The following is a 24,477-nucleotide window of genomic DNA, read 5'->3' as shown; positions in this document are numbered from 1 at the left end:
AACATGTTCCAAGGCCTCAATCTTATGTCTCAGATAGTGGATTTAAACTTCATGATATTTCTGTTTTGTCAGTAGAAATGTGATTCTCAAACTGAGTGATTCAGGAGAGAAACTGTCCTCAGTGCCAATTTCTGTGATGCTGTAAGGATAAATAACATTACCTTGACTGTTAAAAATCTAATTTTATTGGTTAATGTCCAAGGGAGAATGCTGACAGGTTTTCAAAGAATATAACTTAAAATCCAGACTGTGAAAACTACACTGACTTAGGTTCTCTGTTGCTTAGAGACAGGACTTTGATGAGAAACTACAGTTTGAGTAATGGCCATAGAACAATAGCAACTCAGGATGACCTGTGACATTAAAATGTGACCCACCTCAAACCATCATCTGCTGCCTGCAGTCTGTCTTACTTAGGCACTCAGGGTGGCTTTAACTGAAGATCCCCTGAAGGAGGGCATGGCAACCCACTCCAGTGTTCTTGCCTGGAGAATCCCAAGGACAGAGGCGCCTGATGGGTTACAGTGCATAGGGTCGCAAAGAGTTGAACATGACTGAAGCTGCTTAGCATGCATGCACATGTAGGGCATTGTTACTAAGTATGAACTGTGTGAGAGGATGGCAAACACTAACCCTACACCTAACCCTAACTCTGATCCTAGGACAAGGCTCAAGAAGTCCAGTCTGTGCCCGTAATAGCACTCTACAACTTGTTCCCACCAAGGGAGTGAGGGAGTGGGGTACATCATGGGGCAAAATGAAAAAACAGTGTCTACATTTGGCCTTGGCAAAGAGCAGTCTGGCCTTATGGCAGATAAAGGCCAAAATCTGAACTTGAAGGAAGAAATGCTGTTATTACAGTGTCGCAGAAGCACTTGTGAGAAATGGCCAGCTGTTTATAAGGCGGCATACTTTATACTTGTATGGCACTTCCCAATACTTAAACCATTTCATATATATATATATATATATATCATCTCATTTAATCCCCACAACACCTTGCAGGCCAGGGTGGGGGCAAGCTAATCAATATTGCTATTTGACAGAAACACAATGAGGTTCCAACTAACCCAACAACTTGCCATACTTCCCACAACCAGATTGGCAGACTAGTACCAGAGCCTTTGATTTTTGGTTCCCATTTTTGTTTCCTAGTTTAAACACTTCTTGCTGCCTATCATGGGTAAACTGGGTGACAAAAACATAACTTTATCAACCTACACCAAAATTCCCTGGAATATACTATTTTAATTTCATGATAATGATTTAAAAAAAAAACAACAGCAATGGCATTCATTGAAGACTACTTGCCAAATACTATGCTAAGTGTTTTACATAAACCCCTTCATGAATCCTCTTCACACAAGCCTATGAAATAGGAACTATTATTAAGCCTACTTAACATGGAAGAAACTGAGTTGAAGTGATGATAAGTGGACAGGAACCCAGGCCGGACTTCCTCCAGGCTCTTAATCAAAAAAATACACTACCTCCTGCTGTGAATTCAGTTTCTTACTTTAAGATGGAACCCCTCCAGCCCCATGAGTTTGACATTGTAGCAAGGAGGCTGGAACACAAGGCTCACTGTGAATGTACAGACTAAATTTCTACATCACCGACTAACAAGAATCCATTGTCATAGCAACAGACTTATCAGATATTCCAGCTCAAGCACACAGAAGTAACATTCTCAAAAGATCCACAAGGGAGCCTGCCTTCATTCAGGGCCATCATTCCAGATTTCATGTGAGTTTTTAAAAAATTCCACTTGTTTCATCTTTTAATTTAAAAGTTGCTCCAGAAGCCCAAGTAGCAGAGAGGACATTCATGAGAGAAGTAAGACACAAAAGTCATTTGATATAAGAGATACAGGATAAAACAAAGTTTCGCAGCATGTGGGCCCATTTTCCTAACATGGGAACCTTTCATTTTGTATCTGTTTACCCCCTAGAACTAACTTCTACCTTGATTTCCAGGCAGTCCTACAGTATAGAATGCCAAGTGGCCTGTAAGAAACAAGAGTTCTGTTTCAATACAATTTTCTTCAAGGGAGCCCATTTTACCTGCTGAATCCATAAGCCAACGGTAAAAAAATTATATTTCCCATCTTACTGGTAGTAGATGAGGGTGTTGAAAGGCACAGGACATACTTATAAATTATTCACTGTTTATCTAAAATTTAAACTTAATTTGGAATCCTATATTTGTATTTGCTCAATGTGGCAATCTTATTTGAAGCCAGACTAAACAAGGTTCAACTTTAGCTCTATCATCTGCCATCTGACCTGTTCTTTTAGGTTGGTTATCATCAGCCTGTATGGAGAAGGCAATGGCACCCCACTCCAGTACTTTTGCCTAGAAAATCCCATGGACGGAGGAGCCTGGTGGGCTGCAGTCCGTGAGGTCTCTAGGAGTCGGACATGACTGAGCAACTTCACTTTCACTTTTCACTTTCATGCTTTGGAGAAGGAAATGGCAACCCACTCCAGTGTTCTTGCCTGGAGAATCCCAGGGACGGGGAAGCCTGGTGGGCTGCCGTCCATGGGGTCGCACAGAGTCGGACACGACTGAAGCGACTTAGAAGCAGCAGCAGCAGCATGTATATGAATATATCCAGTTATTTAACATGCTCATTACCCCATCTATAAAACAGGGTTAATGTCTGTATCTATCTTCTAAGTTTGTGCTAAGAATTAAAATTTTAAATATCTAGCATGTATCTGGAATATACTAGGACTTCTTATATGTTTATTATTATTATTATTATTACTACTAATACCAGTCATATTTAAACCAGTAAATGTAAATGATCACTGACACATTTCTACTAAGAATAATAAAAAAGTACCAAACATCTTTCTAGAAACCTAAATGATGTGATGAGTCAATGACACCTGACTAATAATAAATAGCAATTGATTCAATTCAACTTAGTAAACATTTGTTAATTTCCTGAGATATGCAAGAACAGAGTTAAGCACTAGAAAAATCATAAGCCATCAGAGCTAAAAGGAAACATACACGATGATCTCATTTAATGCCACTCACCTTACACATGAGGAAGGAAAGTAACCAGGGCAATAAACAAGTGATTACCCAGCATCATAAGCTAAAAATGGTGGCAGAGCCAGGACTGACGGCCATCCTCCTGATGCTGGATGCAGAGCAACTTTGATTCATCTTCTCTGCCTGCATGTGCAAAGAGAGTCCTCATCTCCTGAAGTGCACACTCTGGTAGGGACATACAAAACGGCAGCAAACACTGTTTTTCTTTTTTCTTTTTTTTTTTTGCTGTGGATCCACTAAAGTAGAGCCAATTTTACTTAATAATTTTATTCTCAAAAATAAATCCAATAAATTAACAGAAAAAAAAAAAAGAAGAGAAAAGCAGGGGTTGTTATTTTCATTATTCTTTTTTTTTTAATTTTATTTTATTTTTAAACTTTACATAATTGTATTAGTTTTGCCAAATATCAAAATGAATCCGCCATAGGTATACATGTGTTCCCCATCCCGAACCCTCCTCCCTCCTCCCTCCCCATACCATCCCTCTGGGTCGTCCCAGTGCTCTAGCCCCAAGCATCCAGTATCGTGCATCGAACCTGGACTGGCATCTCGTTTCATACATGATATTTTACATGTTTCAATGCCATTCTCCCAAATCTTCCCACCCTCTCCCTCTCCCACCGAGTCCATAAGACTGTTCTATACATCAGTGTCTCTTTTGCTGTCTCATACACAGGATATTCTTAGCAAAAATAGAAGTCAATTGGCAGATATAAGATTTTAAGTTGAGTTAGAATCTGAAGTAAATGCTAGACCTCCTGCCTTCTTGCCCTGGAGCTGGGTGTCCCACCCATAAAAGGAGTGAAACTTATTGTGAAGCAAAGTGAACCAGCAGGTGTTTCCCAATGAAGATATCTTTACACAAAACTGCACAGGAAATCAGAATGAGCCTGGGGATCTGGCAGAAGGAACCAACCAACACAATTGGCCAAAGATCAAAAGAGCCCCATCACAAAAGCCAATGAATGACCTTCTTCCCCAGATGATCCTGAAGAAAACCCAGACTAAAACCAAATGCCAGAACAACAGAGTAATCAGAGTCTGTAGATTCACAAATTTCAGAAATGCAGGGCAAGGATATATTTGAGGACACAGAGGGAACAAGTGGCCCAGTTGGCCTCAACCCAGGTCTGCTGTTCTCTGATGTCCTTCTCTGCAACACCATCCTATGATCCATTCTTTTCTATTCTGTCCTATTCCATCCTGGCCTGTTTCTTCCCATACGTTATCTGATTAATACATTCGGCATATTTTTTAAATTGTATTTACCATTTTAACCATTTTTAGGAGTATAATGAAGTGACTTAGCAGCAGCAGCAGGAGTATAATTCAGTGGTACTGAATTGTATGCTCACAGTTATGAAACTATCACCAATATCTGCTTTCAGAGCTTTCCCATCCTCCCAAACAGAAATTCTACACCCATTAAACAATGGCACTCTATTCTGCTCCCCTTAATCCCAACCACCAATATATTGTCTCTGAATTTGCCTTTTTCTAGGTACATCATATGCTAATTTTCTTTTTGTGTTTATTTCAATTAGCATAATGTTCTCAAAATCCCTCAATGTTGTAGTATGTGTCATAATTTCATTCCTTTTTAAAAAGCTAAATAATGTTCAATGGCAAGTACATATTACACTTTGTTTATTCATCCATTGATGGACAGTTAGGTTACTTTCCACCTTTTATCTATTCTGATTAGAAAATATGTGAAGTGAAGTGAAAGTCACTCAGTTGTGTCTGACTCTTTGCGACCCTGTGGACTATAGCCTGCCAGGTTCCTTTGTCCATTGAATTCTCCAGGCCAGAATACTGGAGTGGGTAGACGTTCTCTTATGCAGGGGATCTTCCCAACCCAAGGATCGAACCCAAGTCTCCCACATTGCAGTCAGATTCTTTACCATCTGAGCCACTAGGGAAGTCCAAGAATCTTGGAGTGGGTAGCCTATCCCTTCTCCAGCAGATCTTCCCCACCCAGGAATCAAACCGGGGTCTCCTACATTGCAGGTGGATTATTTACCAGCTGAGCTACCAGGGAATACTAAAAAATATAGAAAGGACCTAAATAGATATTTCTCCAAAGCAAACACAAATATGGTAAACAGGTACATGGAAATGTGCTCAATATCATTAATCATCAAGGAAAGGCAAATCAAAACTACACCTTATACCTACTAAAATAGTGATTATCAAAAATGCAAAAGATAACCCAAGCATCTATCTATAGATGAATTGATAAGGAAATTGTTGTATGCATGTGTGTGTGTGTAGTGTGTATATATATATATATATATAGAGAGAGAGAGAGAGAGAGAATGAAATATTATTCAGCTATAAAGAAGAATGAAATCCTGCCATCTGTGACGTGGATGGACCTTGAGAGCATTATGCTAAGTGAAATAAGTCTGAGAAAGAAAGGCAAATACCAATGATTTCACTTATATAAAGAATCTTAGACAAATAGAAAGAGGCTCAGAGATACAGAGAACAAATTGGTGGTTGCCAGAGATGGGAATTGGGGAGGTGGAGAAATGGAAGAAGGTGGTCTAAGCAGTAAAAAAATAAAATAAAATAAATTAGTTTAATTTTTTTTAAAGATAACAAGTGTTAGTGAGGATGTGAAGATAAGGGAACCCTTGCACACTGTTTGTGGAAATGTAAATTGGTGTAGCCACTATGGAAAACAGTATGGAGTTTCCTTAAAAAATTAAAAACATAACTATCATATGATCTGGAAATCTCTGCTCTAAGTATAAATCTGAAGGAAACAAAATCAGGATGACAAAGAGTTATTTGCACCCCTATGGTCACTGTAGCATTTTTCAAAATAGCCAATAAACAACATAAGTGTCCATCAACAGACAAATGGATGAAGATACATATATACAATGGAATATTATTCAGCTCCAAAAATTAAGGAAATTCTGACATTTGCAATGACGTTGATGGACTTTGAGGGCAGTATGCTAAGTTAAACAAGTCAGACAAAAAAAGACAAATAAGTATGATCATGCTTATGCATATGGGATCAAAAAAAAAAAGCTGAATTCATAGAAACAGTAGAATGGTGGTTGCCAGGGGCTGGAGCTAAGGAGAATGGAAAGATTTTGGTCAGAATACACAAACTTCCAGTTATAAGATAAATAAATTCTTGGGATGTAATACATAGCATGGTGATTGTAGCTAACACAACTATATATTTGAATGTTTACAAAAAATATATCTTAAATCTTCTCACCACCACGAAAAAAAAAAAGGTAATTATGTGAGGTGATGGAGGTGTAACTAACCTTATTGTGTTAATCATTTTGCAATATACACATGTATGAAATCATCTTGCTGTATCAAATCTCATTTTAAGATCAAACTTACACAATATTAGAGATCAAATATATCTCAACAAAACTAGAAAAGATCATAAGTGGAATAAGTGATATGAAAACCTAAAAAAGTTAGGGTGAGGTTCCTGAGAAAGTGATGTTTAAGTTGAGTGCTGGAAAATAACTAAAGCAGTGGTCATTAAACCGTAGCCCATAGGTAAATCCATCACCCTCTATTTTAATAAGTAGTTTTCCTGAAACACAACCATTTTGACTAGGTTACATACAACCTATGGCTATTTTCACGATTTAAGAGCAGATGTGAGTAGCTGTGACAAGGATCCATATATGGTTCACAAAGTTAGAATATTATTATCTGGTCCTTTACAGGAAGTATGCTAAAAACTCACCAAAAGTCACTGAAGAGGAGATACTGATTAGATGGGGCGTGAAGAAGGAGAGGGCATGGCATGCGCATCAGCCCTGAAAAGAAGGAGCGCACAGCAGTCACAGAACTTTGCATAGCTATGTTAGTTTCTAGGGCAACTGTAACAAATTATCATAAATTTGGTGGCTTAAAAAAAAAATTATCTCCAGAGACTAGAAGTCTGCAATAAAATTGTCAGCAGGACTGGTTCCACCTGGAGGCTCCGAGTGAGAAACCCCATGCCTTCATCCAAACTTCTCTTGGCAACTCTTGGCATTCTCTGACTTCTAAATTCATCACCCCAATCCCTACCTCCATCTTTACATGACCTTCTCCTCTTTGTGTCTCTCTGTCTTCTCCTTTTCTGTCTCTTATAAGGACCCCTGTCAGTGCATTCGAGACCCACCCTATCTAGGATAATCTCAGTTCAAAATTCTTATTACTCCCAATGATATTCGAAAAGAGCCTTAGTTCAAGTAAGTTCACTTTCTGAAGTATCAGGTGAGTCCGCACTAGAGTAGGCAAAAGGCACCTGAAGTCCAGTGTGATGGAAAATGAGAGAAGAATGTCAGGCGAGGAACCTAGAGAAACGGACAGGTATCAGCTCTCACCAGTCCTTGAAGAACATACCAGTGATCAAGGAGATTCCTGTAAACCTTGGAAGGAGGGGGAGCAAGAATATTACTATGCAATCTAACATAAATTTTTTTTTAAAGTTCATGTAAAAGATCCTGTTTTAGTTGGATAAGCCCCAAAAGGACTCCAGAAACACATTTCCCATCATGTTTTCTTCCAAATGGTCAGATTAACGAATAGCAAAAAAATGTTTGACAGAAAAATTAATATTTGAATCATAAAGTCTTAGATTAAAGTCATCAGGATCTTTAAAGTATAATTTGAGTATTGTGGACACTATCTAGTAATTCACATTGTCTTTTATTTTAAAATTCATTTGTCAAAGACTGACTCATTTAGACACGTGTTCTCAGGCTTGCCCTCCTTCTTCCCCAGGACTGAGGCCGTGTTGACCCTATCTGTTCTACCCATATCATTCATTACTGCCAAGGATGACCCTTGAAGGAGGGTCTTAAAGCCGTGTCCATCCCATGCTAAGAACACTGCCTCAGGTCTCAGCCATCACTAATTCAGCTTGACCTTGTCTCTGAGTTTGGTAACTCTGCAGCTTCTTCACTTCACAGACTCTGTCTGCTCCTTGCAATGCAGTTCTGGCAGTAGGAATCCTGCCTTGCTTCAGGGAGTGAAGTTCTGAGTTGATAATTTCTTTTATATACTGCCGGCTCAGTGTCAAAATCTTGCCTTACTCTCAATCAGCATCCCATTTAGGTTTGCAAGGATTATTAATGGCAAGACTGTTGCTGGGTTCCTACTATCATCTGATAAGCTTCTGCAGCAAGCGCAAATGGTAGACCACAGATCAGAGGCAAGAAATGTTAATTCCATTTCTTTCTGTGTGTGTGTACTCAGTCATGTCCAACTTTTTGCAGCCCCATGGACTATAGCCCCGCCAGGCCCCTCTGCCCATGGAATTTTCCAAACAAGAATCCATTTCTTGTTAAATTGAACTTAATGTCTCTTCTGAGCCTTCCTTCATTGTGGTGAAAGCTGAACTTAATTCGGGATGTCCCAAACATCCTTTTCCCCAAGGCTACTTGGGACCATGACGTAAGTGGGGAGGAACTGGTAAGGGCCATGGTTATGTATCTGTGTTGGTATCCTCAGAGATAACTTATTCCAATCCTCTGCAGATCTGGCTCTGCTGACTGTGGCCTCCCCTTGATCCAAGCCATATCTGTGCCAGTCTGTGATCTGGGGAGTCTGGTGGTTCAATCTAGAAACTTCATGCAGTCATTTCTGCTCCATTGTTCCTACATCATTCCAGGTTAAAGGGATTGCTCAGCTCTTACCTGCTCCCTGGGGGTTATGCAGAGATGGCGGAAGTACATCCTTGCTTTTGGATTCCTCAGATCCCTCTTGTGATGCTCTCTCTACCTCCAGCCCAAAACTCAGAGGAGGGGAACATAATGTGAGGTCTCGCCCCAGATATCCACCCAAAATCAAGTCTTTGTTTCTTCACTACCACCCTCTAGTCAGGTGACAATCTGATCTAGTCTCAGAGATAAGGAAACTGAAAATGTGACTAACTGCGCTTTTCTAAGTTTTTTTTTTTTTTTTAATCTTATACTTGAACCTTGGCTTTGGAAAGTCCAAAGCCAGAAATACTATTCTTTTATTTTCTAGTTCTGCTGTCCCACCCCCTTTTTTGAGAGTAGGAGAGGTAAAATATTCTAGCTGTTGCATAAATGGAAGAAGGGCTCTGAGGTAAGAGAAAGTAAAGGGGGGGCATCAATTAATACATCCAAGTAATATCCCACTGCTCTCCCTTTATGTGAACTGTTTGTGGAACTACACATATCTCAAAAAATGGAATCCTGTCTACATTGCTCTTTCTATCATCCATTCAAGCACTCTTTCACTCTCTACTCCTTTGATCCATGTATATTGAGCCCAATGATAGGTTAGGGATTTGCCTGGCACTCGGGATACAGAGTTGATTCCAAACACAAGGATGCTTTCACAAAGGAGCTCTCTGTTTAGCTCAGGGCCACTCGGTCTTGTCACTGACATTTGGGACTGGACAGTTGTGGTGAAGAGCTCTCCTGTGCATTGCAGGATGTTTAGCACCATCCCAGCCTCTACTCACTGCATGGAAGTAGCAGCCCTCGGTGTGGCAATCAGAAATGTGCAGAGACACTGCCAAGTTCCCTTGGGAGGCAAACTTGCCCTCAGTTGAGAATCACTGCTCTAGGAAGAGAAACCGGCACATACATGTATAATACAGTGAGGCCAGTGCGCGGATATAGGCACACACAGGTTGGCATGGAATCCTAAAGAAGGCATCCAGGCCACCCTGGGGTGAGCTGGGGTGAAGTGAGATACTGATGCCTCAGCACCTAATGTTCTGAACCACAGCCCACACTGTCGTTCTGCATTTCTGCTCTGTCATTCACCACTTGCTTACTCATTCAATAAGTATTTCTGAGAATTGATTCTAGGAGCTACACACTGGACATGCACAGATTAATAAGATATGGCGCCTGCCTGCACAGAGGCCATGTATTATTACAGTTAAGACTACAGGCTCTAGCATCAGCATTCTTAATTTCAAACTCTAATTCTAACAATAGCTCTGTGACATCGAGCAAGTTAGTCAACCTCTCTGATCTGCACTTTTTAATTATTTACAATGAGGATAATAATGGCAAGTACCTCTTAGAGTTAATGAGATTAAATGGGGGTAATTCTTGTAAATCTCTTAGCATCTGGTCTGGCAGATGGAAAGCATGGAATAAATGTTAGTTTTTATCACTGACTGTCCAAGTTATATATTATTGTAGGAAGGTCTTGTTTCAAGCTATAGCCTCTCATCAGTGCCAGTACAGTTAATTGGACTATGTCTGGTCATGTCCTGATATGTGACAGGCAGAGATGCAGTTATCTTGTTCATCATTGGATTTCCATTAGAATATCATTAAGATTAAAAGTACTATAAAATCTTAATTAGGACATTAATTTCCACTGTAATAAATTAAATTTTCAAGTCAACAGCCATAACTGTAATAAATAAGAAAAAAAGAAGAAAAAGGCTGAAAACAAAACCTCAGAGTTTCAGATTTAAGCCTTATTTCTCAGTTGATATTTTCAGTTAAAATTTGCTTTTCTTCAATTTTAATACACAAACATTAGTTTGGAGACTCTATCTTCTCTTCGGCTTTACACAGTTCCTAGAGCATGTTTGAGCATAACAATTACCCCAGCATAGAGAAGCTTGGGGATGGTTTAATAACAGTCTTCAAATACATGAAAAGTTATTATACAGAACATGATGACCAGCTGTTCCCTACTTCCACAGAGAACCAAGAAAAATAAATAGGCTAAAAATTACAGTGGCTGACAATTTGAGGTGGATTCACTGAAGAACTTTGCAAAGTATAAAGTCACTGTAGAAAACCTAAGAAAAGAGGTTAGGAAATGTGGTATAGCAAAAAGTACTTGACAGAGATTTCAGGGGATGTAGTTTCTTATGCCAGATTCAAACCAACGACTATCTACAAGGTTCCAAGCCTCTGATGCTGTTTTTTAAACCACAGAATCTTCCACACGTTCCTTACAGAGGGGTCATAGCATAGCCTGAATTTCCCCACGATTCGACAGCCATGAATACAAATGAGGTTATTTTAGAACAGAAGTCCTCAACTGGGGGTGGTTTTGGCTCCCAGAGGTCACTGGGCAATGACTGAAGTCATTTAATTATCATGACTGGAGAAGGTCAGGGATGCAGCTAAACATTCTACAAAGAATAGGATACCCTCCCCTCAAAGCACATGCATACTACAAAGAATCATCTGGTTTGATGTGTGAATACTGCCAGGATTGAGGAACCCTACTCCAGACTAAGAAGCTAGCTTTCTCAAGTTTGTGCACCTACTTATTTAAGCCTATATCTAGTGTCCAGGTTTTACCAGGTAATTTGAGAGCCTTTGGGTACGGTAGGGATTGTTATTCACTAGTATTTCTAGCTTTCTGTCTCCTGGGTCATGGTAGGGCTGCACTTTCCCACCTTTTTTGAAATTATGGGTAGCCACGTGACTTGCTGTAGCCATTAAAATCTCAGTGCAAGTGACATGCTTCCCTTGTAAGGCAGATAGGGAATTGACTGTGTTCTTTCTACTATGGTTGCAGTCTTGGAAGCACAGGTCATGGTCACAGTGAAGTCTTCATCCTGCCAGTTTCCCTAGTCACTGTGACAAGCAGTGCCCCCTACTGACATGGTTGGACATATTAGAAGGAAACTTTCCCCATAGTTGGGCAGAAGACAATGGCACCCCACTCCAGTACTCTTGCCTGGAAAATCCCATGGACGGAGGAGCCTGGTAGGCTACAGTCCATGGGGTCGCTAAGAGTCGGACACGACTGAGTAACTTCACTTTCACTTTTCTCTCTCATGCATTGGAGAAGGAAATGGCAACCCACTTCAGTGTTCTTGCCTGGAGAATCCCAGGGACAGTGGAGCCTGGTGGGCTGCCGTCTATGGGGTCGCACAGAGTCGGACATGACTGAAGCAACTTAGCAGTAGCAGCAACATATGACTATTACAAAGATGCAAAATATTATTAAAAGAGCAATATGTCAGGAGTGTAGGTTGTCAAGTCAAACCTCTTTCACTCAAACTTATCTCTATTGCTTACTAGCTGTGTGATCTTGTGTAAGCTATTTAACTTCTCTGCCTTCCAGTTTTCTCATGTGTAAAATGGGATAATAATAGCATCTTTCTTTGACATCAAATGGGAACATGAACACAGAGCACTTAGTATTTACTCATTTTTCTAAGAACTTCTTAATATTAAGTCATTTATTTCCCATAACAGCTGTGTGAGATTATTATTAATTTTCCCCTCATTGTACAGATGAGGAAACTAAGAATTTAAGTGACCTAAGCACACAGAATTAGTAAATGACAGAGACAGTATCCAGCCTGAGGTTGTTTGGCTACAGAGTCCATGCAATTAACCATGACACAATTACATGATGATGAAGATGATGTCATTTTCTTAAAAATACTGTCTGTGGGACCACATTTACAGATTAGCATAAGGCTCAGACTCAATCATCAAAGAGTTCACAGATGATTAGGGAAAATAAGACACGAACTTTAAAAATGCCCAGACAAGGTAAAATGTGGTAAGTGCCATAAAAGAGATAAGGATAAGTACTTAGCAATTTTATTAAATCTCCCATTTAACCCTCAGTTAACCTGAAAATTCAATTAACCAGACGTATTACCCATATGTTGCTATTAATCAAGGTTTTATAGTATCAGTTGAACTCGTTTAACCCTAATAAGCAGATGATTGCATACGGATTGCAAGAGGATTTAGAAGCACAATAACTCAGAAACCAGCTCCACAGCTAAGTGTTTTCCTAAAAGCAAAGGGAACATTGCTGAGCAGAAAGGGAGGAAAGGAGAAAACAGTAAATGTTTAGCACAAGGCAGTAATGAAGAGGAGACAATGCTGGTTGGTGGAAGACTAAGTAGGTCAGAAGAGAAAGAAAGAGCCCTTGGCATCACTGATGTTATCTGGGTAACGTCTGTCAGAACAGATGGCCCTGCTTTTCCAGCAGACAGTCCAAAGGACAGTAACTGGTGAGGCAAGGTGTGCCTGTCTATATAAAACCAATTTTGCAGGAGGACAAATCTGCTCTTCTTGAGCCCCCAAGCAGGATTATAAAGAACGTAAAAGACAATGAGATTTAGGACATGGACAGATGAACCACAGAAAATATGATGCTTCCCTTTAAAAAACAACCTCCTTTTCTTCCAGTCTGGGAAAACCCAATTCATCCTTCAAGACCCAATCAAATGCCCTGGAAACTGTTCTCTAAATGTTTTATAAAGAATTATGTTGTTTCTGTATTCAGATGGTTCTTTATTTTTGTCTTCCTTATACTAGCTTCTACATGGCAATGTACAAATAAGTGTCTCTAGAAAGGAGAAAACAAGGCAGTCCTGAGAATTATAGAAAGTTTTATCACAATGTATATACCACCTAATGCAAAGGTTTGGAACATTTCTCTCTCTCTACACAATTATGTTCCTTTTCTAGATTTTTGAGCCACATGTCAATGCTTGTGAATTAGTAATACTTGGTAAGCCTATATCTCATAGTGAAAATTAATTTTATGATGTTCCTTCCTCAGTTTTCTTAAATAATGAAATGGGATCATACCCCAAGCCAAATCCAGATTAGATAAGTGAAGTTCTTTTAGTAGGAGACAGAGAAGGAGTAGGGTGCAAAGTTCAGATTTCATTTATGAGTAAGACCAGTTGTGTTGACATGTGACAGTAACAAATCAGAAATTTATTGAAATGAACCTATTTTCTCCAGTTTGACAGCATACTAGTTCATGCTGATGACGGAGTTGTAACAGTCACCTTGAAGATGTTTTCTGAAACAAAAGGCAAAGGAGAAAAGGAAAGATATACCTATTTGAATGCAGAGTTCCAAAGAATAACAAGGAGAGATACAAAAGCCTTCCTCAGTGGTCAATGCAAAGAAATAGAGGAAAACAATAGAATGGGAAAGACTAGAGATCTCTTGATAGAGATTCCAAGGGAACATTTCATGCAAAGATGGGCACAATAAAGGACAGAAATGGTATGGACCTAACAGAAGCAGAAGATATTAAGAAGAGGTAGCAAGATTACACAGAAGAACTGTACAACAAAGATCTTCAAGACCTAGATAACCACTGGGTGTGATGACTCATCTAGAGCCAGACATCCTGGAATGTGAAGTCAAGTGGGCCTTAGGAAGCACCACTGCAGACAAAGCTAGTGGAGGTGATGGAATTCCAGTTGAGCTATTTCAAATCCTAAAAGATGATGCTGTGAAAGTGCTTCACTCAATATACCAGCAAATTTGGAAAACTCAGCAGTGGCCACAGGACTGGAAAAGTTCAGTATTCATTTCAATCCCAAAGAAAGGCAATGCCAAAGAATGCTCGAACTACCACACTATTACACTCATCTCACACACTAGCAAAGTAATACTCAAAATTCTCCAAATCAGGATTCAACAATAAGTGAACTGTGAACTTCCAGATGTTCAAGCTGTATCTAGAAAAGGAAGAGGAACCAGAGATCAAATTGCCAACATCCACTGGATCATCGAAAAAGCAAAAGAGTTCCAAAAAAATATCTACTTCTGCTTTATTGACTATGCCAAGGCCTTTGACTGTGTGGATCACAATAAACTGTAGAAAATTCTGAAAGAGATGAGAATACCAGACCACCTTACCTGCCTCTTGAGAAATCTGTATTCAAGTCAAGAAGCAACAGTTAGGACTGGACATGGAAAAACAGACTGGTTCCAAATTGGGAAAGGAGTACGTCAAGGCTGCATATTGTCACCCTGCTTATTTAACTTACATGCAGAATACATCATGAGAAATGCTGGACTGGATGAAGCACAAGCTGGAATAAAGATGGGAGAAATACCAATAATCTCAGATATGCAGATGGCACCACCCTTATGGCAGAAAGAGAAGAAGAGCTAAAGAGCCTCTTGATGAAAGTGAAAGAGGAGAGAGAAAAAGTTGGCTTAAAGCTCAACATACAGAAAACTAAGATCATGCCACTTCATGGAAAATAGATGGGAAAACCATGGAAATAGTGGCAGACTTCACTTTTTGGGCTCCAAAATCACTGCGGATGGTGACTGCAGCCATGAAATTAAAAGATACTTGCTCCTTGGAAGGAAAGCTATGACCAACCTAGACAGCATATTAAGAAGCAAAGACATTACTTTGCCAACAAAGGTCCATCTTGTCAAAGCTATGGTTTTTCCAGTAGTCATGTATGGCTGTGAGAGTTGAACCATAAAGAAAGCTGAGAACTGAAGAATTGATGCTTTTGAACTGTGGTGTTGGAGAAGACTCTTGAGAGTTTTGGACTGCAAGGAGATCCAACCAGTCATTCCTAAAGGAAATCAGTCCTGAATATTCATCGAAAGAACTGATGCTAAAGTTGAAACTCCAATACTTTGGCTACCTGATGTGAAAAACTGACTCATTGGAAAAGACCCTGATGGTGGGAAAGATTGAAGGAGAAGGGGGCGACAGAGGATGAGATGGTTGGATGGCATCACTGACTCAATGGACGTGAGTTTGAGTAAGCTCTGGGAGTTGGTGATGGACAGGGAAGCCTGGCATGCTGCATTCCATGGGGTCACAAAGAGTTGGGCAGCTGAGCGACTGAACTGACTGACTGAATCCCACTCACCTGAAGTTCGGTTCCCTATTCCCATATCTCATGACATTTTGTACCTCCAGTTTGGGACTTTTGTTTGCTATGGCCAAGTCTGCCTTCCCAACAAAACTGACTGTGGCCCTTGTTTGCCTAAGAATTAAACTTTGCTTGTATCTCTTGAGCTTGATTGAAAAGATGACCTTGCCATTCAGTTTTTCTAGTGACAACCTAACAGCTAGGTCAGACCTGTCCTCTCTTTCTAGAGAGCAGTGAAGGTGCTCATTCTTATACCCTGGAATGCATGTGAGCTCATCCATGTCTTCATTAGAATCAAGGAATCAAGGGTGTTGTCTCCAGTGGTTATCTCATTATTCATGGTGGACCCTAAAATCACTGAGGCCAGAAATACTTTAAGAAGTGTTAAAAAATTAATATTAGCAAATCTGAGGCCAAGTGTTCCCTTGCAGCATCATTTCCTAGCCACCCTCATAAACCAATTTCATCCAAGTAATGTTGCGAATATGTGGTCCTGGATGACTACTGAATAAAAGAATTCCTGGATGGGCATCTCCCTTCTGAGACTTGCAACAGGCATATACCAAATGTTGCAGATGAGACCTAAAGCAGATCAATAATTTTTCTTGTAGTGTGTGTGTGTGAGTGTGTGTGTGTGTGTGAGTGTAAGTGTATGCAATATGAACAACTCAGAGTTGTTTCTGCTTCTTACAATACCATCTTCACCCTTTCATTAAAAGGATTTTTATTACTAAGCATTCATTTCACTCTATTAAATGCTCAGTAATGTAAACTGATATTTGAGTTTAGTATAATGAACCTAGACAGCATATTAAAAAGCAGAGACATAACTTTGCCAACAAAGGTCCGTCTAGTCAAGGCTATGGTTTTTCCAGTGGTCATGTATGGATGTGAGAGTTGGACTATAAAGAAAGCTGAGCACTGAAGAATTGATGCTTTTGAACTGTGGTGTTGGAGAAGACTCTTGAGAGTCCCTTGGACAGCAAGGAGGTCCAACTAGTCCATCCTAAAGGAGATCAGTCCTGGGTGTTCATTAGAAGGACTGATGTTGAAGCTAAAACTCCAATACTTTGGCCACCTGATGCAAAGAGCTGACTCCTTGGAAAAGACCCCAATGTTGGGAAAGATTGAGGGCAGAAGGAAAAGGGGATGGCAGAGGATGAGATGGTTGGATGGCATAACCGACTCGATGGACATGAGTTTGGGTAAACTCGGGGAGTTGGTGATGGACAGGGAGGCCCAGTGTGCTGTGGTCCATGGTGTCGCAAAGAGTCCGACACGACTGAGTGACTGAACTGAAACTGAACTGAATGATGAATCTTACACCATGTTTCCCGTCAGGACATACAAAATCAAGCTGGTACATAATGTGACCTCAAATTCTTAAAAAAAAAAAAAAGTAATTCCTTTCCCTTGTATTACTTTCCAATGTGTACCTTTACATGCTACGTGTGTTACAATTCCCACTGCTATTATGAGGGGATAATTGTAAACAACAAGCATGACATTCTTTGGTAGGCAGCCCTGGAGACAAGACCTGTCAATCCTTAAATGGATAATAAGCTGGAAAATTTCACTTGGAGATTAAGATATTTATTTTTTCATTCAACAAATATTTAGTAGTGCACCATCATGTAAAGGGAATCTAACAAGGCCTTGCTCCTATTCTCTGGCGCATGCATTTTAGAGCTAGAAATTGCCAAATTAATTAATCTTCTTTCCTCTTACATTTTGCAGAAATGGTGACTGAGGTTCAGTTTTTGTGGCTTGAACACAACCTATGTCCAATGAATAATAAAGGCAAAACAATGGATAGAGGAAGAAGTAATCACTTGGAATATGTATTTGGTACAGTTATTTGTAACATTAATATTATGAGTACTATAGTTAAATTTGTCTTCACCACCTCTAATGATTTCCTTCTATACTCTGCCCACTGAACTCCTCCAAGGAGTATTTTAAATAGAGTACCAAAAATGTTCCAAGTACCATGACTATGTGAGGAATTTTATAGAATAGTATCCAAGAAGGAAATAGAAATTAGTCCATAGAAAAATATTAAGAGACTATGGTTTCCATTTATGGTTACAGGGGTGATTCTGGTATTGGTTGCAAAGAAATTCAGACAAGCCTTCCTGCTGAGGATAGTCAGAAAATATGGGCAAGGTATGAAAGTGTCTCCTTAAAGGCATCAGAGAGGTAGTAATGTTGTGAAAAATTATTAGACCAAGGTCCTAGAGAAGGAAATGCAGAGTCAGACATTTAGCGTCAATTTGACCATAGGATATTTATAAATTGGAATAGACATTAGAGGCCAAGTATTACTTTTGACAGCCCCCTGGAGTGTTTTCACACAGAAAACCCAAAATAACCTATGAGTAACACAATGCGTGGAGAAGGCAATGGCAACCCACTCCAGTACTCTTGCTTGGAAAATCCCATGGATGAAGGAGCCTGGTGGGCTGCAGTCCATGAGGTCGCTGAGAGTCGGACACTACTGAGTGACTTCACTTTCACTTTTCACTTTCATGCATTGGAGAAGGAAATGGCAACCCACTCCAGTGGTCTTGCCTGGAGAATCCTAGGGACAGGGGAGCCTGGTGGGCTGCCATCTCTGGCGTCGCACAGAGTTGGACAGGGCTGATGTGACTTAGCAGCAGCAGCAGCAGCAACACAATGAGTATAGCATGTCCATGGGCAGAAACTTGGTATTAAAAACATCAACAACAGACAGAAAATAAAATTTAAACACAGTTACAATACCTTTAAGAATTTAATACTTTGGCCACCTGATGTGAAGAACTTTCAAATGTTTTCAAAGAACTTTCATATATTTCAAATGTTTTCATTTGAAAACACCCTGATTCTGGGAAAGATTGAAGGCAGGAGGAGAAGGGGACAACAGAGGATGAAATGGTTGAATGGCATCACCGACTAAATGGATATGAGTTTGAGTAAACTCCGGGAGTTGGTGATGGACAGGGAGGCCTGGCATGCTGCAGTCCATGGGGTTGCAAAGAGTCAGACATGACTCAGCGACTGAACTGAATACCTTGTAATTATTCTAATAAACTATACCCAAGATCAATACTCTGGAAATCATAAATCAGTGATTCTCAAAGCATGGTTTTGGGATGAACACCACAAGCATTACCTGGGAACTTCTTAGAAATGCAAATACTCAGGTCACACCCCAGATATACTTGGACTCTGAGATGGCCACCCAGCAATTGGAATTTTAACAAGCCATCTAAGTAATTCTGAGGCATGCTGGAGTTTAAGAGGCTCTGCTCCAAGGCATTATCAAGAGAACTTAAGGAAGACAAATAAATTGGGAGATATACCATGTTTTTGGATTAGAAGTCTCATAATATGATGAAGTTTTTTAACTGAACTCTAAGTTTAAAGGAATTCCACAATACAGTATACTAACACATATATATGGAATTTAGAAAGATGGTAACTATAACCCTGTATGTGAGACAGCAAAAGAGACACAGATGTATAGAACAGTCTTTTGGACTCTGTAGGAGAGGGAGAGGGAGAGGGAGAGGGCGGGATGACTTGGGAGAATGGCATTGAAACATGTATAATATCATGTAAGAAACTAATCGCCAGTCCAGGTTTGATGCAGGATACAGGATGCTTGGGGCTGGTGCACTGGGATGACCCAGAGGGATGGTATGGGGAGGGAGGTGGGAGGGGGGTTCAGGATGGGGAACACGTGTATATCCGTGGCAGATTCATGTTGATGTATGGCAAAACCAATACAATATTGTAAAGTAATTAGCTTCCAATTAAAGTAAATAAATTTAAATTAAAAAAATAAAGTAATTCCAATCAAAATCCCAACTGATACTTGTGCATTATTTGTGCTCATAACTTGATAAGCTTATATGTTAAACATTCATGTGGAAACACCAAGGGCAAAGAATAGATAGGAACTCTTGAAGAAAATCAGGTAGAGAAAACTTGCTGAACAGATATTAAGACATTATAAAACTTCAGCAGCTAAAACAAAGAGAGAGACAAAGAGAAAGAAAAAGCCCACAAAAAGACCCATACTTTATATATATTTTTTTTATCATCAAATTTTCATTATAGAGAGTTTTTAATAAATGGTGCTAGGTCAACAAGATATCTCTGTATGAAGAAATGAAACTTGAACCTACCTCACACCAGAAACAAATATGTGATTTAAACAGAAAAGTTTAAACAATAAAACTTCTAGAAGATAATGGAAAAGGATAGCTTTTCCTACCATGAGGGATACCTTAAACAGAACTCAAAATAAAGAAATAGATAAATCAGACAAAACCACTTGGGAAAAGATCACCTGTGTCAATGAAAGATAAGCATACATCTATCTTGCATTTTCTTTTCTGTGAATTAATCACCTCAAATTCTTTCCCACATGTACAAAGAGATTATGGAAGGATGAACATAGCAGCATTACAGATAATAACCAACATCCAGAAACAACCCAAGCATCTATCAACAATAGAATGAATATATTGTGATATATCTAAATAACACCATGAGATAAATATACTGCATGTACATCATAGGTGAAGCCCAAAGTCACAAAGATGAGCAAAATAAAATAGAAATTATTCCATTTAAATAGTTTGAAATGAAAAAAAAAAAAAACTAGCCTGCAATATTTAGAGATGCTTAAATAGATGATAAAAATGTAAACTATTAGTGTCTACAATAAAAAGCAGGACAGTGGTTACCTTTGTGGAAGGAAGATTATTATTAGGAAGAAATATGGGGTCCTTCTGAGGTGGTTGGAAGGTACTGTTTCTTTCTCTTTCCTCCCTTAGCTCTGGCCAAAATAAGAATTGTAAACAAGAAATATGTCTTTGAGGAAATACACCATGATGGTCATCGTCATTGCTGGCCCTCACTGAGTAGTACACGTTTGAGCACTGCTGTCTAAGTGCCCTATGTCAGCTAACCTCATCTGATTCTCACAGTAACCCTAGGAGGGGGTACTACTATAAGTGTCATTTCAAAGTAAACTGAGGTACTGAGATATTAACTAACGTTCTCAAAGTTACACAGCTGAAAAGAAGCTAAGCCAACTGTTCAAACCCAGAGAACCTGACTTCAGTGCCCACACAAGCCCATGCTGTTAACCCAATCTCAAACAGTGGGAGTTCTAATGACAAACACAGGATTGTAAGGAAAAGGGAGCTTTTTCTGGTGAGTATTTCTTCTTCTCTCATGAGACTCCACAAAGACAATGGTCTCTGTTTGGTCTCTGCAGCTACAGACCCATAGAGGCCCTTGTAGGAGACTGATTCCTTGAAGTGTGAAGGTCCTCCCAATTTTCGAGAGATCTCTTTGGGAAGAAAAGAGCCTAGCAATCTCCAAGGAGAAAAACTCATGTCTCAGAGGAAAAACAAGGACTATCTCAGAGTGTTCGCCCTGAAACATCCTTACTTAATGGCACAGCAATAAAGTAACAGAGCTAGGAAAAGGAAGAGCCGCAGAAGGACAAGGCTACTGGCTTCTGGAGGGAGACCTACATCTGAGTTAGAAAAGACGACGTTGTTTCTTTAGGCAGCTAAGGGGAAACAGTGATAGACGTACAGGGAATGTACATTTTCCAGAGTGCAGGATCCACAGCCCTGGCTGCCCATGGAAATGAAGGGGGTGGGGCACAGAAGTAGCATCACATGAGGTGACCCCAGCAATGCTGTTCGGGGTGTAGGGACATATCTTTACATGATGTGGAATCCCACAGGGAGATTGCTATACTGTACTAAGTAGCTTCAGTCATGTCCAACTCTGTGCGACACTATGGACAGTAGCCTGCCAGGCTCCTCTGTCCTTGGGATTCTCCAGGCAAGAATACTGGAGTGGGTTGCCATGCCCTCCTCCAGGGGACCTTCCTGACCCGGGAATCGAACCTGTGTCTCTTAAGTCTCCTACACTGGCAGGCAGGTTCTTTATCACTTGGAGATAATTATTCTTTTATCATTTTCCTTTCAATTTTCTTACTATTATAAAGTCTCAATTTGACACTAGTATGGTTTTAACAACTCTCTGACACCTATTACTACTTCTTGTAACAAAGAGATTTTGGCAGGTGAAAAGAGTATTTAACTAGAAGTGAAAAACGTTCTTTCATCTTCATTGTGTTCACTTTTATGGCTTCCTTCTATTTATGCTAACAATTTTTTATTTGCAGAAATAAAAAGTTCTTTTTCAAGTAAATTTATGTATGAAAAATATAAATGTTTTACAGAATTATTATATAAAAATTTATAGAGGTCATATGCATATATGGCAAAAAATTGTGATGATGTTGTAAAGTGTGGGTAATCTTCTAAACTCTTTGAATACTCTATATCCTGTCCTCGGTTGGTGTTATACCCGGAAGTTGTTGGTCCACACTGGGAACATCATGTCTGTTTCTGGAGAGCACTCTCTAAAAGAGATGAAGCCACACTGAAGGCCATCCAGAGTGACCAGAGAAAGACCAGAACACACAGTAATAACCACAGCATAGGATCTTGAGCATAATGGAAGCCTCTGCACAGGGCCATATGAGCTGCTATGAAGAATCTAAACAACTCTCACGTGGATGCACCTCTGTGGGATCTGGTCTTTGTGTCCACAAAAGATAGACACATTTCTATCTTTCTAGACATAGATAACTTGCAAAAATCAGATTTTTTTACAATATACAAAACATTCTTGCAGCCCAAACCATCCACAGGCAGAATGTAATAGTAAAAGAATAAGCTACCCTGGTGGCTCAGATGGTAAAGTATCTGCCTGTAATGCGGGAGGACCCAGGTTCGGTCCCTAGGTTGGGAAGATCTCCTCGGGAAGGGAGTGGCAACCCACTCCAGGAGTTTTGCCTGAAGAATCCCATGGACAGAGAAGCCTGGTGGACTACAGCCCATGGGGTCACAAAGAGTCAGACATGAATGAGCAACTGAAACCACTACTATTGCTACTAGGGACCAGAAGGTGTACAGGCTCCAGTCTTCCCACCAATAATTCCTGGTAAATGAGCTTGCAGACAGAGCCTTAACTCTGAACCTTGTATTACTTATGTATGAGGCGAAAAAGCTGGACTAGATGAAGGAAAGTGGGTAGGTTCATCTTGATAATCCTGATTGCTTGGAATGCTGCCTGAAACTTCTTGTGGAAAAAAATTTTGAGGCCATATTTTGAGTCCTTCATATGGGAAGAAGGACTGATTATCAACATCTACCCCAGATCAGAGAGGTGAATCACCACATTTCTGATTGCCTTGGACCAGATGATCATTATGATTCCTCCCCACATCAATTTCACATCACTTTTTAAAATCTACCAATAAGTGCACTTCCAAAAAGGTTATCCATTAAAAAATTTTTTTTTAATTGCTGTATTCATTAGAGTAGACTTTGTTTATGGATATTAATGCCTTCTATTTTTACGGTATTACTCCAGAGTGACAAATCATGTAGCCAATTGTACCATTCTGTTCTCAGAAGCAGGCTTACATAATTATTCAAAATTTACCTGTCCTTTAGGGTTTTGAAAAATGTACTGGTTTAGTTGGACTGCCTGATTAATGAAAGGAAATTTCTGTTCTTCCACTCTTGTAGGATTGACCAGCACTTCTAGAGTGTGAACAAAGCCTTCATTCACTATAAAGATGTTAACAATCATGCCCTCATACAAGGGGATTTCTTCCCCCAGACAAATCGTGACGGTATCTAGTAAATCTGCCTTTACAGTGAGTATGTGAGTTCCGTTTCATTTTATTTTTCTCTATAAACATAATATGCAGAATAATAGATGATCCAGCACTTGAATGCCATGGAAAGAGAATGCATTTGTCAAGGGCCACAGTAGACTCTGCTGATGCCTAGCTCTGCTAGATCATGACCACGCTTCATTTGTCATCAGCATTCTGCTTAATTTACCACAAGTGTCATCTCCCAGGGCTGTCAGCTTGGAAAGATGATGCCCCGTTGTGTGGGCTTTATGGGTACTGAGTGTTGAGGGGCCAGGGCTATAGGGAATGGGCTATCATTCATAATTTCCCACACTGCTTAGTTGAGGCAGGCAGATGGGAGCCTGAGGAAAAAGGGAACTTGAAGCTAAGCAGATGGGCAGGCAAGTATCCAGCAGCATCTGCTGCTGCTGGCTAAGATGCTTCTAGCTACTTGTCTTAAAGAGCCTTCATGCTACTTATGACTTGAAGTACAGATCTGTACTGTCCAACACTATAGCCACTGGCCACATGTTGCTGCTGAGTATTTGGAACATGGCTAGTCCAAATTGAAATGTACTGAGTGTATAATGTACACACAAGATTTTGAAGACTTAGAACCAAAAACAGAATGTAATTATTTTTATATTGATTCTGTGTTGAAATGACCATGATACCGACAAACTGGATTACATTATGCAAATACTTAATAGATTCTTACTTTTTTAAAGGTGGCTATCAGAAAATTTAAAATCATATAAGTGGCTTCCATTAGGTTTATAATATTGTGTTGTTGTTGTTTAATTGCTAAGATACGTACAACTCTCTGTGACCCCTTGGACTGTAGCCCACCAGGCTCCTCTGTCCATGGGATTTCCCAGGCAAGAATACTGGAGTGGGTTAAAATTTCCTTTTCCTGGGGATCTTCCTGACCCAGGGATCAAACCGGCATCTCCTGCATTAGCAGGAGGATTCTTTACCACTAAGCCACCTAGTAAGGCCCTAAAATGTTGCTTTAAAGTAAAAAATTCATGAACCCTCATCCCTTTATTCTACAGAGAGGAAAACAGAGAGC

General features: G+C 39.8%; 1 long non-coding RNA gene across 1 annotated transcript; it reads left to right on the top strand.

Annotated features, from left to right (window-relative positions):
- Positions 1 to 1,662: 1,662 nt before the first annotated feature.
- On the top strand, positions 1,663 to 23,428 carry LOC133252055 (uncharacterized). The gene is made up of 2 exons (XR_009737794.1): positions 1,663 to 1,746; positions 23,293 to 23,428. It is a non-coding gene; the product is annotated as an uncharacterized LOC133252055 (long non-coding RNA).
- Positions 23,429 to 24,477: the final 1,049 nt, after the last annotated feature.

Source organism: Bos javanicus, chromosome 7 (genome assembly GCF_032452875.1).
Source record: "Bos javanicus breed banteng chromosome 7, ARS-OSU_banteng_1.0, whole genome shotgun sequence".
NCBI lineage: Eukaryota > Metazoa > Chordata > Mammalia > Artiodactyla > Bovidae > Bos > Bos javanicus.
This window is presented reverse-complemented; position numbering and strand designations above follow the sequence as displayed.